The sequence below is a fragment of the Nuphar pumila genome, unplaced genomic scaffold (genome assembly GCF_984573655.1).
Source record: "Nuphar pumila unplaced genomic scaffold, dmNupPumi1.hap1.1 HAP1_SCAFFOLD_1111, whole genome shotgun sequence".
In the NCBI taxonomy this organism is placed as follows: domain Eukaryota; kingdom Viridiplantae; phylum Streptophyta; class Magnoliopsida; order Nymphaeales; family Nymphaeaceae; genus Nuphar; species Nuphar pumila.
This window is the reverse complement of record NW_028323590.1, coordinates 1,179-7,905: the sequence shown is the minus strand read 5'-3', so window position 1 is coordinate 7,905 and position 6,727 is coordinate 1,179. Positions and strand designations below refer to the sequence as shown.

General features: G+C 51.4%; 1 pseudogene; it reads right to left on the bottom strand.

Annotated features, from left to right (window-relative positions):
- Positions 1–382: 382 nt before the first annotated feature.
- Positions 383–6,121, bottom strand: LOC149809532 (DNA topoisomerase 6 subunit A-like; annotated as a pseudogene).
- Between the last annotated feature and the right edge of the window lie 606 nt (positions 6,122–6,727).

Sequence of the window (6,727 nt, the reverse complement as noted above, 5' to 3'; positions counted from 1 at the left end):
TACCGGTAATCTGGGTTCTCGGCCAGCCCCAAACAACCAAACGAAACGCTGCCCTGATTGGTGGCTGGAGCTGGAACCTTTACTGCATGACATTGAAGTTGTGGATAGACACGCCCTTTGGCATGGGCAAGGCCACCTGGAGGTCCTGTCCAGTCTCACGGGCAGTTGGGCTTTGGTACATAACGGCTTGTTTGACACGGGAGCGGAGTGCAACAGGAGAACATGCACAGCATGACATGCAAACCTGCGTGAAAATGGCTAAAATGATGGCTCGTATTTGACGAAGTGAGCGACGCCATGCTGCAAACAAACATCGCGCACAACGCCTTCCGTCGAGCACAGTCGAATGAAACGTGCTATTTTGCGTCATGCGCGTTCTTCGTCAAATCCAGTCGCCTTCCTGGAGTTTCAACGGCAAGTAAACCTGGCTCAAGTACTGGAATCCAAACGACGAAAGAGCTTGTATCTCGGCCTTGTATCCTGTGCTGATCATGATCTGCAGTTCCGCAACCCAATCAGGGTTGGCCTTGATGAAGTCCTCCTCCATCTGCAGACACGCGCCTCATGTCAGAAAGCGTGCAAGCCAAGCATTCCTCATCCTTGCCACCGTCAAAGGACTGCTGCGATGTGACTGGCTAGAAACAACGAGAACCCTGTGATTATTCAGGTCCAAATAGCCAAAAATACATGATTTTCCGGAGAGACATGGGGTTGAAACCCGTTCGGACCAAGCACCGACGCAGAGAGTGGCCTTCTTGTCAACGGCGAACTCAATGGGCATCATCAACCAGGCGTTTTGCCTCCCTAGTTGCGTCGTCCTTCGGGGGATCCTGCATCCCTCGATTGTATCGTTTTGAAACACTGCCGCATCCACACGAACATTGGGAACTCCAAGAATTACTCGCATAGGTGGCTATTTAACCATGAGCACACATCATCACAATTTATTGCTTCACGATGTAACCTCTCCAAGGATGGCGGCCGAGGAGGTGGGCCTTTCAACCGTACGCACACGACGATAATTTACTATATAGGGGAACAAAGCCACGGCCGTTGCAAAGCTCTCGCAGGACACTATCGCTTACTTTGGTTGGGCTACGACCTGGGAGCTCGCCCATGTGTCTGCGCGTGCCTGTGAGCTAACACTCCAAACACCTATGCTCTATCGATTCCAAACGACGAGGCCTCGAGGGCGTGCTCAGCTCTCTCTTTCCAAGGATGGGGCGAAAGGAGATGGGCAAGACAGCAGTGCTTCGCCACGAAGCGTTCCGACCCCATTTCTGTCCCGAAAAAATAATCATTTTTGGGTATCGGAACAGGTCAGAGGGTCTGGCGAAACTCTGCGAGGAAGAGAGACACACCAGCCTCTTGCCGGTCTTCATATCCTCGTCTGTCATTTTAATGCGGCACTGCTCAGGGATCTTGAACCTGTCGAGGTCCGATGGTCGCACTCCTAGCCACTTGATGTCTGGGGTAGTCAGATTGGACGAGTCATACGACATGTTCATGCTGCCTTTCATGTAGACGCCTGCAAGCGTTTCAGTTCTGTCTGATTCCCCTTATGAGAGTCACAAGTAGTTCTTGAAGTTGCCAATGTCCATGTGGATGCGGTAGTGGTGTAAAAGGAAACATGAAACGAGTCATCAAGAGGGTCATCATGCCCATGCGAATGTGGTAGTGCTGGAAAAGGATACCTCATCATCAGAGGGACAACGCGTGTTCTGAGTACGGTGATCTCCCCGACGGAATTGAGTAAAATCGAGGTATAACTGAGGTACATTGAGGTATCATTGAGGTACCACTGAGGAGTTGAGTGTTGGAAAACATTGCCAGGTGAGGTAGCGACGCAGTTAGCAAGATAGCCGTTGCAATCGACTCATGGATTCAAATCTGAGTCGTCCACATATATGGCCTCATTCAGAGTCCAAGCACGCAAGGTTCAGGACACACAATGACACCGTCTATCTCAGGATCGCTGGTTTCCAACATTGAGAACTTGAGATATTGATGGCCCTTGTCGGGTCACCTGTGGCTGATCCCTGTTTCCTCGCAGGGAAGAGGACGGAGAAGAAGCCACGTCAGGTCAGGCTGCAGCGAGTCAGAGTCCGTCAGATACTCTTGCCACGCTTGATGTGTGATGGTCTCACTGACTGACCCCAAAGTAGTAATTGGAGTCGCCAATGCCCATGTGCATACAGTAGTGTTGTGAATGAAGGCTCCGTCGACATCAGGGAAAGAGAGTGTCTACTCTGGTCAACCTGTCAGTGACTGTGCCTCTCGTTCTCGAGGACATGCGTGGTTTACTCATGCAGCTGGAGGGGTGGTGCACCCTGACACGCTTGAGATGTCAGCTTCGCTGCCTCTCTCGGATCCAACCCGTAACCCCTAAGCAAGCAATTTTCCGACACACAAACGAATCAACGCGCTGTAAGTGCTCAGCGTGGATATGCATATGCGCAAAGCAGTGGTGTCCTGCCATGCCCTTGGTGTCTTTGCACTGGTGGGTGGCAGCAATCCGCCGGGGGAGGAGCGCCAAAGGCTTGGTGGACTCGAGCACAAACATCTTCAACCTTCACCAACGCCGAAGGCATGTGTTACGATCCCTTGGTCGTTACCAACACTGGAGTCGTATTATGCATGAGGAGAAAACGGTGCTTGAACGCCTCTTAAGAGCGGGAGATGACCTTATACGAGCCCGACTAGCGATTTTCAAACGGAGTTGGAAATTATAATGGAGTTTGAATGCTGATGCGACGCATATGTCCCTCTACACAGTTAGGGCTATGAGGTAAGCAAGGAAATCTCAAAGCGGATTGGTAATCGCTGTCGCAGCTTGGGGGGTGCAGCAAGGGGGGGGTGTAGCACTGAGGTTTTTGAGACCATACGGATCAGAATCAATTGAGAGGGGAAACGCACTGAGAATTTTGAGACCATAGGGATCGGAATCTACGAGTGCAAGGACGGGAATCTTGAGCTTGAGTTTGAGCTTACGTAAGAAGAGGCGCGTGGCGACGTCTGGCTGGCCCTTCGCGGTGAGCACGATGCAGGGGTAGGTGTTGTAGAAGCGGTCCTCTGCTAGGCGCATGAAGGCAGCGTCCTTCTCCACCAGCAGGATGAACTTGGCATCCGAGCGAATGTCAGTCACCTGCGAACATCATTGTCAGCATGAGCTTGGCGTCCCAAGTGAATGTCTATCACCTGCGCACATCATCCATGGGCTCTTCTTTCGCCGCTCGAGGTACCATGCAGACCCAAGAAATCAATTGATGTCTGGCGTAGCTGATGGTGTTAATCACGCGATAATCGCCAAAAACAAAATCTTGACATCATTGTCAGCGTACCGTCCGAGCGAATGTCAGTCACTGCGCATATCTGCAGCATGGACTTGGCATCTGAGCGTATGTATCTTGCGTGCATCATTGTCAGCATGAGCATGGCGTCCTAGTGAAAGTTTGTCACCTGTGCACATCATCAGAATGACGCGATGATGATGTATCTTTTAACAACACTACCGCATGCACATGGACATTGGTGACTCCAAGTCCTACTGGGGAATCGGTGCTACCATGGCCATGTGAGCTTCACATCTGCTCTGGTGCCTGTCAACTGTGCAGTGCTTCGCCGGAATAGGTTTCGAACCCCACTTTTGTCCCAAAAGTGAAGCATTTCCGGCATCTGGACCCGACAAATGAGATGGTCTGGCAAAACACTGCACCTGTGTGCACAACATCATGATGAATTTGGCGTTCTCAGCGGAAGTCTGTAAACTGGCAATCGGTAAGGCATTGCGTGTCAGCCTGATATTAGTGAAATGCATCTAGCCAAGATGTTGATGGGCTCTGAATTGTGGGTGATTCCATTGAGATATCGGGCACAATTTGCTCCTCATTCTCGTGATTTGGACACTTGTTTTGAACGTGGCTACATGGTTGATTCCAACCTGAGCCGTATCTGATGCATGGGATGTGATGACGAAAACACCGCTTCGAACACAACGCGCTCGGGAACTCAGCATCGGCGTACGCAGGTGCAACGTTGTGTTCTATCGGCACTCTCTTCACGTTTCGACTCGTGCAAGCGGCAACGCAGGCTTGCCTGTCCCAATCCCTGAACTTCAGGCTGAATTCCAATGAGCTGTGTTGTTTCGAACATGAAACCTAGGTCACTTTTGGCCTGTGCCGATCTCATCTGGCTTGTCTATGTATTGTAATGCTGATGTCCCATTTTACAACACTACCGCACCCACATGGGCATTGGCATGTCCTCCGGCCATGCCATGCCATGCCATGCGTGATCGTGCCCAAAAAGCGACGTTGCACCACGGCGATACCTGTATGCGGCCAACGCTGGCGCCCATCGCACACTGATGACGGACAATGCGGGTAACACTCTTGTTGAGATGTTGTTACATGGGAACACTTTAACCCTTAGGAACCCCAGCCTAAGTGCATCACAGAGTGTGACCACATGTGTGAGTTGACATGGAATCATTGAGAAGACACTAGAGTCCTACCGCTGGAGAGCTAAGCTTTGCCATGGTAAATTGTCAACATATCAGAACCATGCCTTTGCAGACCTGTCACATGGGGTGCTCGCAAGGCACCCCGCTTTGCTCGTCAGCACTGAGATGACAACGCGAAAAGTTGCATTGATGGCAGTGGGCACTGCAGGCCTGGACTCCAGGCGTGTGGGATGCTGGATTAGAACGAAAGAGCATACCTTGTCGGTATTTGGCGGATAGCCTTGCCCCCGACGCCCATTTTGGTGCAATCGATGTTGTCTCCGTCCTCCCGAAACTGCAGTCGACCTACGACCACGCCTTTCTCGGACGCCACGACGTGCAGGCTTGACCGCGTGCACCCCAGCATGCACGAAACGTCATCCAGAACCGAGTCAGAGTGACCCTGCTCCTCGAACAAATTCACGTCTGTGTAGAAGAGGTCACGTTTCGTAACGTGAATGCGCTTGCGGCAGAGCTCGTGCACGAGCGAAAGAATCCTGGCTGTGATGACGGCTTTCTTGCAGCTGGAAAGTGACGCAAACGCCCGCTTGGTCGTGGTGTCCTTCAGGACAATGCGGTCTAGAGCAGACACGTACATCTGGTTCGTCTTTGCTCGTGATGGCACGTCGAACGCGAAGCCGTCACCTGCAAGCCATATCCTTCCTAAGATCGTGCGGCGACTGCCAAACTCTGCACTGCTCATGAGGACAAAGCCACAGCGTGCAAACGGACAGGGACACGGACTGTGCATGCGCACCTCGTACGATGGACTGAGCAATCTTGTAAATCTGCGACTCGACCTCGTCGAGTACAGCTGCTGCGTCCTTGTCAACTACCTGTACCCAGATACTTCTGACGCGATGAAACCGAAACTGAAGTCGGACCGAACCGATGTCGAGGCGACTGAAGATGCACAAATCCGGTCACTGCCTGAATACTGAGGACGCAACACCTACGCTGAAGCAGCAAAAATGCATGCGGCATTCCATATCATCTCATAAATCTCCCAAAGTTGTAAACCGCGCATCACCTCTCTGTAAGCGAATGTCAGGCCTACGTCCGCCAGAGTTCGTGTTTCTTCAGGGTTTGCCTTTTCTTGCACCCCAAGTTCCTCTACCACCTCGAGGATCTCCTGCAAAATCTCCTGTCGACACTTAGGGGCATGTAGTATGCGTAAGGCCATGTATTTGTGGTAAAAGGACCTAATGTCGTTTAGCTCAGTGCGGACTGCGTTACGCAGCAGCGTTGGATGCGGCAGTGACACCTTCGCCTGCGCCTTGGCTTGCAGATTCCGAGATGCAAGCTAGCAGCTTTCAGAGAAAATGATGTGGGACTCAAGGTTCATGTGGAAGTAATCAGCTGACATTTAAATGACTGACCTCAATAAATTTGAACCGGGTGCCACACGAACGTACTTCGTGCGTGCTTTTGTACATCCCGAAAACACAGGAATTTTGGTCAAAACAAGCCAAGAAACGAAATTTTCCAAGTTGGTGCACATTGTGGCATGCGTTGCGTGCGAAAGTTGATGCCGTACTGCTGTGGTCTTGAGCTTTTTGCCTGCCAAAAGGGCGCGCTGGTCCACCACAGCAGGCCGTTTCCTGTTAGATGCCGACATGTTTTAAGCGAAGTGGTTTGCTCAGACCAATGATACGGAATACGGGAGCAACGTGCCTAAGACATGGTTCAATGGTGGAATGTTGCGTCATCAAGTCGGCTAGTGCCGCTCGCCGACGATCCCTCGCGCTAGGCATCTTTCACTCTATAAAAATGTCGCCCGTCTGGTGGCGTGTCCGCCAACCATTGCGGGCATCCCGACGGCATGCTTACACTGGAGCAGTGGATATCTCCAGATATCCCCGATTGGTTTGTGTACACTTTTCAAATGAAACATTGGACGCCACAACTGACGGTGCACTTTTGATTAAAGAAGACAGCCTGCTCACATTGCTAGCATGTGAGCAACCTATCGCCGTCTCGTTGTGGCAAGTGTTTCATTGTATTGTCTGGATATCCTCGGACGAACATGGCTAATCAGCTCAAGTAGACGTGCACAGAACAGGACAAAATTTCTTGAGGTCGCATTATCCTGTCGTTTAAATTTCTGTGAAGTTGAACAGTGGCACGAAGCAGCCTTGCTGACTCCTGTGAGCTGCAAGGTCAGGACAATTTCTGCCAGCAACGGCACCATGGGGCCTTAAGGGTCTGAAGGAGGCTTATACGCAA